Raw genomic sequence first — 10,987 nt, 5'->3', positions numbered from 1 at the left:
GAAATTGCCCAACAAATTTTAGGATCCATTTTATCCTGTTGCCCATGTGAAAATGAAAAAACTGAGGCTAAAGGAAAATTTTTGTTTAAAAAAGTATTTTTTTTAAGGATCAATTTGTGAAGCACCTGGGGGTTCAAAGTGGTCACTATGCATCTAGATAAGTTCCTTGGGGGGTCTAGTTTCCAAAATGGGGTCAGTTGTGGGGGAGCTCCAATGTTTAGGCACACAGGGGCTCTCCAAACACGACATGGCAACCGCTAAATATTCCAGCATATTTTCCATTCAAAGTCAAATGGCGCTCCTTCCCTTCTGAGCCCTGCTGTGCACCCAAAAAGGTATCCATGTACTCAGGAGATATTGCCCAACAAATTTTAGGATCCATTTTATCCTGTTGCCCATGTGAAAATAAAAAAAATTGATGCTAAAAGAAAATTTTTGTTGGAAAAATTAAAATGTCCATTTTTTCCTTCCACGTTGGTTTAGTTCCTGTGAAGCACCTGAAGGGTTACTAATCTTCCTGAATGTAGTTTTGAGTAGCTTGAGGGGTGCAGTTTTTAGAATGGTGTCACTTTTGGGTGTTTTCTGCCATATAGACCCCTCAAAGTGACTTCAAATGTGAGGTGGTCCCTAAAAAAATTTTTTTTTTTAGTAAATTTTGTTGTAAAAATGAGAAATCACTGTTCAACTTTTAACCCCTTTAACTTCCTAACAAAAAAAAAAATTGTTACCAAAATTGTGCTAATGTAAAGTAGACATGTGGGAAATGTTATTTTGTAACTATTTTGTGTCACATAAAGTCTCTGGTTTAACAGAATAAAAATTCAAAATTTGCAAAATTTTCGCCAAATTTCTGATTTTATCACAAATAAACGCAAAAATTATCGACCTAAATTTACCACTAATATGAAGCCCAATATGTCACGAAAAAATAATCTCAGAATCGCTAGGATGTGTTGAAGCGTTCCAGAGTTATTACCTCATAAAGGGACACTGGTCATAATTGCAAAAAATGGCCTGGTCATTAAGGTCAAAATAGGCTTGGTCATGAAGGGGTTAAAATACAATGACCAACTTTCTACTCTGCTTTCTGTGCCACTTTGAGGCATGGCAGGCACAATGTAGGAATGTTCTCCCATGTGGTCTGATGTCTGGCGGGTAGAGTCTAGTAACGTCCTCACGTGTGGTCTGAGGCACGGTCTCGAAACGTCCTCACGTGTGGTCTGAGGCAAATGTGAACAACATCTTATACTCACCTACAGGGCGGTCTGGTATTTGGTTCGTCACTGTTCTTCTTCCAGTACAGTCCTCCTTCCCGTGGATAATGCGTCCTACATCATCCACACAACCTCCCCCATGACGCTTCTGTGCAGGAACACATCTCTGCCCTGCCGATCACAAAGCAAAGTACTGCAAAGCACAAAGAGAAGTCTGCACCGAAGCGCGATGGAAGACACTGTGTGGATGGACTTAGGACGCGTCGTCGACTCAAAGAAGGATAGGAGGAGGCACCGGATTAAGACTAGCGAAGCCCATTGGATGATGGGGCTGCCCCAAGGGCAAATCTAATAAGAAAAAAAAAAACAAAGTTATGCAGATTGGCATTCTAGAATGTTGTGTATATATAAGGGCATTCAGATAGTGGACGTGCTTTATAAAATGCTGTATATAGAGGGTATACAGGTAGTGGTCGTACTATATATACACAGCATTCTAGAATGCTGTATATGGCAACATACAGGTGGTGGTAGTACTTTATACGGGGGGGGGGGGCATAAACAATGATTGAATACCCTGTAGTAAACAGCAATAATGCATGAAAATATAAGGTACTTGGTTAACACGCTCGATTTAAAAAAATGCAGAAGACATAAGCCATCTACCACTTCACAGTGACCCTAATTGGGACAGTGATAACTAATATTAAAACCCTTTATATATTGATGTGGTTTCCCATTCCTGTGTCCACTATTTGGGCCTAATACTTCTCAGTCCTTATCCACATGCAAGTCACAGGACAAAGCGGTAAGGTTTTTAATATTAGTTAGGACTGTCCCAATTACGTCACCGTGAAGTGGTGGGATGGCTTTGGCTTTTTTTTTTTTAATAAAGAACGTGTTAACTAAATCCCCTATATTATTTTCATGCACTATGCCATTTACTGCAGGGTATTCAGTCATGTTTGTGTTTTTTTTTTCTGTTCAGTGGCCAGTGTGAACGTGCGCTTACACGCTCCATGCACACCAGTTTGTATCGTTTTTTATGGGGAATCCTGGTGACATGTTCCCTTTAGGCAGGCTTACATCTCTGCAGCTTGTGCAAGTGAACTTTACTGTCTCAAAAGTGGTTTACCTGTCTAAGGCTAGTTTCACACTAGTGTATCTACATGCAGCGCACGGCGCCACTAAGCCCCGCCTCCTCCGGTCATCTCCTACTATCGCACATCACTGCATGCGATCTGCGCACCCTACCTTTAGCATAGGGTGCGCAGACTGTGTGCTAGTAAGATTTTGCGTGCGCTGCGCCCTTTTGACGGTGCGCCGAGCGCACCATGTTGCATTTTGGGGCGCTCGGCGCACCGTCAAAAGAGCGCAGCGCACGCAAAATCCTACTAGCGCAGTCTGCGCACCCTATGCTCAAGATATGGTGCGCAGATGGCATGCAGCGATGTGCGATAGTAGATGACGGGAGGGGGCGCCGTGCACTGCATGTAGATATGTTGGTGTGAGACTAGCCTAACCCAGTTATTACAGTACCTTCCATGTGTTACACAGATGCATCATGGGCTTGTCCATGCATGAAATAAAAGGCTAAATTAAAACATGGAGACTTAAATCAGAGCAATGTTTTATTTACATTCAGAACCAGTTTAAGAGGAACAAATTAAGATTTCCCACAGAAATCTCAGACTTTTACTTACAGAAATATTGGCTAAATAACATTCTTACATATATAGAAACCTTTAATTTTATTAAAGTGCATTTTTTTGCATTGAAAAATTTTGCTTGTTTCATGCAATGCATTTCTATGTATTGTACAACTGTAATATGCTAAAAAACACTAAGTGCCACTAGAAGAAATAAACAAATGGCACAGAGAATGTGGAATAAAAAATGTAAACAATTTTATTCAGATTAGAATTCATATACATTACAATCACATAACGATGCCTCAAATTACCAAAAAAGCCGCTGGATATATGGACAGAATAAATCACCACATTATAGAAGTAAAACTAGACCATTACGGTTGCTGCGCTATGGTATAAAGTGCCTGCATAACTTAAAGTGAAACCGCTATAGGCCAGATTAAATTAAGTGCCACAAGTGACACATTACTCCTACAATTAGTACCTGGACTAAACAAAAGCGGATCACCTTCCTAAGTAATTAAGGATAAACCATAACAACCGCTACCAATTGTAAAATAGTAATACCTGTGTATAATGTCCACACTATCGCCGCGGTCTACCCCGACGCGCGTTTCGCCTCTTCTTCTTCTTCTAAACTGTAATATGCTGTTGGTGCATGCGGGCAGGACTGATGGGAGGGTCTGTGGCTCGGCCCCCCCATGGCCTGCTTCCGGTGTCTAGGACCAGATATCATAATAACAGCCTTGAATAGTGAAGGAGACGGCAGCCAACCCTGAGAGACATCCAAGGTGGGAACGCCCCATCATGCCAAAGGGAGTCTGCTAGATCCAGGCGTAGTAGACCAGCGCTGATGGGTTTGTGGACGCCAGGAGGGGGTTGGGCCTGAAGGAAGGTTTCTTTTCCTGGCGGGTAGGAGAGTTGTCCTGTTGGTTGCTTTTTTGGACTGAACATTTCCAAAACCACAATTGGACTGTGCACCTCTTGGGAAGCAGGAGTTTAGTCTTCTGTTGCAGAAAAAAAGTACTCTTACCCTGATAGGTAGAGGGTAGGAAGCACTAGAAAGTTGGCGTGCATGATTGTTCAGGGCGCAGGTGGTGTAGCCCGGCCACCAGAGGCTAGACGAGAGCCTGGATTTTTAAGAGTAGGGTCGCAGGAGCCTCTGTCAAACGTGGAGGCCGCATGAATAGGAAGGTTTCCCCAGGAGATGTCCATATTACTCAGGGGAAAACTAGGACATATTTGTCTTGTCCCTTCATTTTTTTAATGGAGCCCCCTCACTGCCTGGTAGGTTATACCTGTCCTGACGATTTCAAATCCTAACCTTTACACAGACTTTCAAGCGACTGGCAGGTAATGGATTTGTCTTCCCTCCCTACTCTATCTGGATCTGGGGGGCGAGAGGGTAGGGGATTAGTGGCAAGGACTGTCCGCCGGAAAACCGCAAACACTCTTGATGTGTTAGGGCCCTGCCTCGTAGACCACAGATGATATGGTAGTGACAATTCTAGGTGGGAGATCAGAGTAATCACTCCACTCTGTCGCCCTTAAAAGCCATATCTGAAAGAAAAAGGGAAATCATTAATAAAAAAAATCAAGACCTAAGGCAGAAACCAGCCTGGGTGGTCCGGACCCATGTCTGCCTCCTACTGGGTAACCCCCCCCTGTCCAATCATAAACCTCCACCTCACACTAATCAGTGGACCCCACAGGATAAACCCATCAAAGCCCAAATGCCCCCTTCCCCCAAGCATAAATTCCCATCATGCACCCTCCACCCCCAAACAAAACCCCCCATCGGACGTCCACACGCCCCCAGGCCCCCATCGGACATCCACACACCCCCATCGGACGTCCACACGCCCCCAGGCCCCCATCGGACGTCCACATGCCCCCAGGCCCCCATCGGACGTCCACACGCCCCCATCGGACGTCCACATGCCCCCAGGCCCCCATCGGACGTCCACACGCCCCCAGGCCCCCATCGGACGTCCACACGCCCCCATCGGACGTCCACACGCCCCCATCGGACGTCCACACGCCCCCATCGGACGTCCACACGCCCCCATCGGACGTCCACACGCCCCAGGCCCCCCATCGGACGTCCACACGCCCCCAAGCGCACAAGCCCCCATCGGACGTGCACAAGCCCCCAAGCGCACAAGCCCCCATCGGACGTGCACAAGCCCCCAAGCGCACAAGCCCCCATCGGACGTGCACACGCCCCCAAGCGCACAAGCCCCCATCGGACGTCCACACGCCCCCAAGCGCACAAGCCCCCATCGGACGTCCGCACGCCCCCAAGCCCCCATCGGACGTCCGCACGCCCCCAAGCCCCCATCGGACGTCCGCACGCCCCCAAGCCCCCATCGGACGTCCGCACGCCCCCAAGCCCCCATCGGACGTCCGCACGCCCCCAAGCCCCCATCGGACGTCCGCACGCCCCCAAGCCCCCATCGGACGTCCGCACGCCCCCAAGCCCCCATCGGACGTCCGCACGCCCCCAAGCCCCCATCGGACGTCCGCACGCCCCCAAGCCCCCATCGGACGTCCGCACGCCCCCAAGCGCACAAGCCCCCATCGGACGTCCGCACGCCCCCATCGGACGTCCGCACGCCCCCATCGGACGTCCGCACGCCCCCATCGGACGTCCGCACGCCCCCATCGGACGTCCGCACGCCCCCATCGGACATCCACACGCCCCCAAGCATAAGCCCCCATCGGACGTCCACACGCCCCCATGCCTAAGCCCCCATCCGACGTCCACACGCCCCCAAGCCTAAGCCCCCATCCGACGTCCACACGCCCCCAAGCCTAAGCCCCCATCCGACGTCCACACGCCCCCAAGCCTAAGCCCCCATCCGACGTCCACACGCCCCCAAGCCTAAGCCCCCATCCGACGTCCTCACGCCCCCATCCGACGTCCTCACGCCCCCAAGCATAAGCCCCCATCCGACGTCCACACTCCCCCAAGCATAAGCCCCCATCCGACGATCACACGCCCCCAAGCATAAGCCCCCATCCGACGTCTACACGCCCCCAAGCATAAGCCCCCATCCGACGTCCACACGCCCCCAAGCATAAGCCCCCATCCGACGTCCACACGCCCCCAAGCATAAGCCCCCATCCGACGTCCACACGCCCCCAAGCATAAGCCCCCATCCGACGTCCACACGCCCCCAAGCATAAGCCCCCCATCCGACGTCCACACGCCCCCAAGCATAAGCCCCCATCCGACGTCCACCCCCCAGAATGAACCCCCATCGGACGTCCACCCCCCCAGCATAAACCCTCATCGGACGTCCACCCCCCTTAAGCCTAAGCCCCTATCGGACGTCCACCCCCCTTAATGGATGCCATTCCCAGCATAAAAACATCATTGGACATTCACCCCCCACATAAAACCTCATCGGACGTCCACCCCTGACCCCTCCCCAGCATAAACCTCATCGGACGTCCACCCCCTCCCAGCATAAGTCCCATCGGTTGTCCAGCTTCCCCATCATAAACCCCCGTCGGATGTCCATCCCCCGTCGGATGTCCATCCCCCGAAAGTATAAACCCCCACCAGATGGCACCTCTTCCCCAAACAAAAAGCCCTACCAGTCGAGCGCCTACCCCAAAATCAATCCACCACTTTCAAGTCACAACAGATGCAAACAGGCCCCGTTGCCCTAGCATCAAGTCCCCAAGACACCACAATTGCGCATTAAATCCCCCCCCGTCCCAAGATCCCAACCAGACCAGGAGGCGTTAATGCACGCTTGTGGGGTCTGTTTGTCCCCAGGGGGCCCTACTGGGGATAATGCACGCTCATGGGGTCTGGTAGGGCCCCGGGGAAGGGTTAATGCACGCTTGAGAGGTCTGGTTGGGCCCTGCATTAGACCCCCAAGGAGACCACCAGACCACAAACGCATGCATTAACCCCCTCCCCGTGAGCCCAACCAGACACACAAGTGTGAATTAAACCCTCCGCGCTTGTGGATCTGGTGGGCTTCTGGGGTGGGATAATGCAGGGTCCACTCAGACCCCGCAAACGTGCATTAACCCCCCCAGGGCCCAACTAGACCCCAAAAGCATGCATTAACCCCCCTGGAGCCCAACCAAACCACAAAAACGTGCACTAATCCCCCCCACAGTAAGGAGCACACCCAGACCCCACAAGCATGCATTAATCCCGCCGGAAACCCAAACAGAACCCACAAGCGTACATTAACCATCCCTGAGATCCAACCAGAACCCATAAGCGTGCATTAATCCCCCGGGAGCCCAACCAGACCTCACAAACGTGCATTAACCCCCCCGGGACCCAAACAGAACACACAATCGTGCATTAACCCCCCCCCCGGGACCCAACCAAACACAGCAAGCGTGCATTAACCCCCCCCGGGACCCAACCAAACACGGCAAGCGTGCATTAGCCCCCCCGGGACCCAACCAAACACGGCAAGCGTGCATTAGCCCCCCCGGGACCCAACCAAACATGGCAAGCATGCATTAACCCCCCCGGGACCCAACCAGACACGGCAAGCGTGCATTAAACCCCCCCGGGACCCAACCAGACACTGCAAGCGTGCATTAACCCTCCTGGGAGCCCAAGCAGACCCCACAAGCATGCATTAGTACCCCCCCGAAGTACAACCAGAGCCCACAAGCGTGCATTAACCCCCAACCAGACCCCACAAGCATGCATCATTAACCCCCCTCTCCCGGGACTGCCAGACACCCCAAGCGTGCATCATTAACCCCCCTCTCCCGGGACTATCCAGACACCCCAAGCGTGCATCATTAACCCCCCTCTCCGGGGACTTGCCAGACACCCCAAGCGTGCATCATTAACCCCCCTCTCCCGGGACTGCCAGACACCCCAAGCGTGCATCATTAACCCCCCTCTCCCAGGACTTGCCAGACACCCCAAGCGTGCATCATTAACCCCCCTCTCCCAGGACTTGCCAGACACCCCAAGCGTGCATCATTAACCCCCCTCTCCCAGGACTTGCCAGACACCCCAAGCGTGCATCATTAACCCCCCTCTCCCGGGACTTGCCAGACACCCCAAGCGTGCATCATTAACCCCCCTCTCCCGGGACTGCCAGACACCACAAGCGTGCATCATCAACCCTCCTCTCCCGGGACTACCAGACACCACAAGCGTGCATCATCAACCCTCCTCTCCCGGGACTACCAGACACCACAAGCGTGCATCATCAACCCTCCTCTCCCGGGCCTACCAGACACCACAAGCGTGCATCATCAACCCTCCTCTCCCAGGACTACCAGACACCACAAGCGTGCATCATCAACCCCCCTCTCCCGGGACGACCAGACACCACAAGCGTGCATCATCAACCCCCCTCTCCCGGGACGACCAGACACCACAAGCGTGCATCATCAACCCCCCTCTCCCGGGACTACCAGACACCACAAGCGTGCATCATCAACCCCCCTCTCCCCGGACTACCAGACACCACAAGCGTGCATCATCAACCCCCCTCTCCCCGGACTACCAGACACCACAAGCGTGCATCATCAACCCCCCTCTCCCGGGACTACCAGACACCACAAGCATGCATTAACCCCCCTCTCCCGGGACTACCAGACACCACAAGCGTGCATTAACCCCTCTCTCCCGGGACTACCAGACACCACAAACGTGCACTAACACACCCTGTAACCAGCCAGACCCCAGGAGCGTGCATTAACACCCCCCCGGAGACCCAACCAGACCCCTCAGACGTGCATTAACCCCCCCAGGACCCAACCAGACCCCACAAGCGTGCATTAACCCCCCCAGGACCCAACCAGACCCCACAAGCGTGCATTAACCCCCAGGACCCAACCAGACCCCACAAGCGTGCATTAACCCCCCCGACCCTAACAGACCCCACAAGCCAGCCTTAACACCCCTGGGAGCCCAAGCAGACCCCACAAGTGTGCATTAACCCCCTCCCCCCTGACAAAAACAGACCCTGCAAGCGTGCATTAACCCCACTGGGAGCCCAAAGCAGACCTCACATGCATGCATTAGTACCCCCCAAAGTACAACCAGACCCCACAAGCGTGCATTAACCCCCACCCCCCTGGCCCAAACAGACCCCACAAGCGTGCATTAACCCCCACCCCCTGCCCCAAACAGACCCCAGAAGCATGCATTAGAACCCCCCGAAGTACAACCAGACCCCACAAGCGTGCATTAACCCCACCACCCCCAACCAGACCCCAGAAGCATGCATTAACCCACCCCCGGACCCCACCAGACCCGTAAGCGTGGATTAACCCCCTGACCCAAACATAATCCACAAGTATGCATTAGAACCCCCCCAAAAGTATGCATTAACCCTCCCCAGACCCCACCAGACCCATAAGCATGCATTAACCCCCACCCCCCTTCCCCAACCAGACCCCACAAGCATGCATTAGTACCCCCCCGAAGTACAACCAGACCCCACAAGCATGCATTAGTACCCCCCGAAGTACAACCAGACCCCACAAGCATGCATTAGTACCCCCCCGAAGTACAACCAGACCCCACAAGCATGCATTAGTACCCCCCGAAGTACAACCAGACCCCACAAGCATGCATTAACCCCCCCCGGACCCCACCAGACCCGCAAGCGTGCATTAACCCCCACCCCCCCTGCCCCAACCAGACCCCACAAGCATATATTAGAACCCCCCCAAAGTACAACCAGACCCCACAAGCATGCATTAACCACCCCACCCACCAACCAGACCCCACAAGCATGCATTAGCACCCCCCCCCAAGAACAACCAGACCCCACAAGCGTGCATTAACGCCCCACCCCCCTTCCCCAACCAGACCCCACAAGCATGCATTAGTACCCCCCGAAGTACAACCAGACCCCACAAGTGTGCATTATATATCCCAAGCCCCCTGCCCCAAACAGACCCCACAAGCATGCATTAACCCCCCAGACCCCAAATAGACCTTGCAAGCATGCATTAACCCCTCTGGGAGCCCAAGCAGACCCCACAAGCATTAACCCCTCCAGACCCTAAACAGACCCCGTAAGCGTGCATTAACCCCCCCGACCCAACCAGACCCCACCAGCATGCATTAATTCTCCCTCCCCTCCGGGAGCCCAACAGCTCCCAGGTAAGCCCCCAAATCCCACTAGTTAGCCCCAAATATCAGCCCCATCAACCAAACATCTAAGAAGACACCAACCTGTTCCTAAACCCTCCTGCCTGTCACCGACGCTGCTGACCTAACTCCAAACTGCTCACAGACGCCAGCACGAGAGAGACAGCTGAGACAGTGTGTAATGGAGGCTTCTCTCCCTGTACCAGACGGCAGAGACACGTGTAATGGCGTCTTCTCTTCCTGCCTTTGCTGTCAGAACACGCCCCCCCTGGTATGACACGCCCCCAGAGCTGACATCACACCTGGAAGGAGCCCATACAGTCTAGCATTTACCCAGAGACAAGTGTAATGGCGTCTTCTCTTCCTGCCTTTGCTGTCAGAACACGCCCCCCTGGTATGACACGCCCCCAGAGCTGACATCACACCTGGAAGGAGCCCATACAGTCTAGCATTTACCTTCCTTGTACATGTGGAGGAACGTCAACGGGAGCCAGAACGTCAGCGGGAACCTCTTCTTGCAGAGCTTCAACATCCTCCAGAGCAGGAACGGGAACCAAATCATCGGGAGCCGGAAGCCGGCGGACCGTAAACAGCGACCGCCTCGGAGGAGTCCGCGCCGGAAGTAAAGGCTGAGCCGGAACTTCAGTCTCATGAGCCAGAGGGTAAATGCTAGACTGTATGAGCTCCTTCCAGGTGTGATGTCAGCTCTGGGGGCGTGTCATACCAGGGGGGGCGTGTTCTGACAGCAAAGGCAGGAAGAGAAGACGCCATTACACGTGTCTCTGCCGTCTGGTGCAGGGAGAGAAGCCTCCATTACATACTGTCTTATCTGTCTCTCTCGTGCTGGCGTCTGTGAGCAGTGTGGAGTTAGGTCAGCAGCGTCGACAGGCAGGAGGGTTTAGTAACAGGTTGGCGTCTTCTTAGATGTTTGGTTGATGGGGCTGATACCTCGGGCTAACTAGTGGGATTTGGGGGCTTACCTGGGAGCTGTTGGGCTCCCGGAGGGAGAATTAATG

The 10,987-nt window shown here is 53.3% G+C and overlaps 1 long non-coding RNA gene across 1 annotated transcript; it reads right to left on the bottom strand.

Moving 5' to 3' along the window:
• Positions 1–2,822: 2,822 nt before the first annotated feature.
• LOC141096777 (uncharacterized) lies at positions 2,823–10,319 on the bottom strand. The gene is made up of 2 exons (XR_012233773.1): positions 10,056–10,319; positions 2,823–4,426 (listed from the first exon to the last, which is right to left on the bottom strand). It is a non-coding gene; the product is annotated as an uncharacterized lncRNA (long non-coding RNA).
• Between the last annotated feature and the right edge of the window lie 668 nt (positions 10,320–10,987).

Source organism: Dendrobates tinctorius, unplaced genomic scaffold (assembly GCF_039654945.1).
Source record: "Dendrobates tinctorius isolate UK_male_01 unplaced genomic scaffold, ASM3965494v1 ptg000079l, whole genome shotgun sequence".
NCBI classification, from domain to species: domain Eukaryota; kingdom Metazoa; phylum Chordata; class Amphibia; order Anura; family Dendrobatidae; genus Dendrobates; species Dendrobates tinctorius.
Note: the sequence above shows the minus strand (reverse complement) of the source record. Positions and strands in the feature narration are given on the sequence as shown.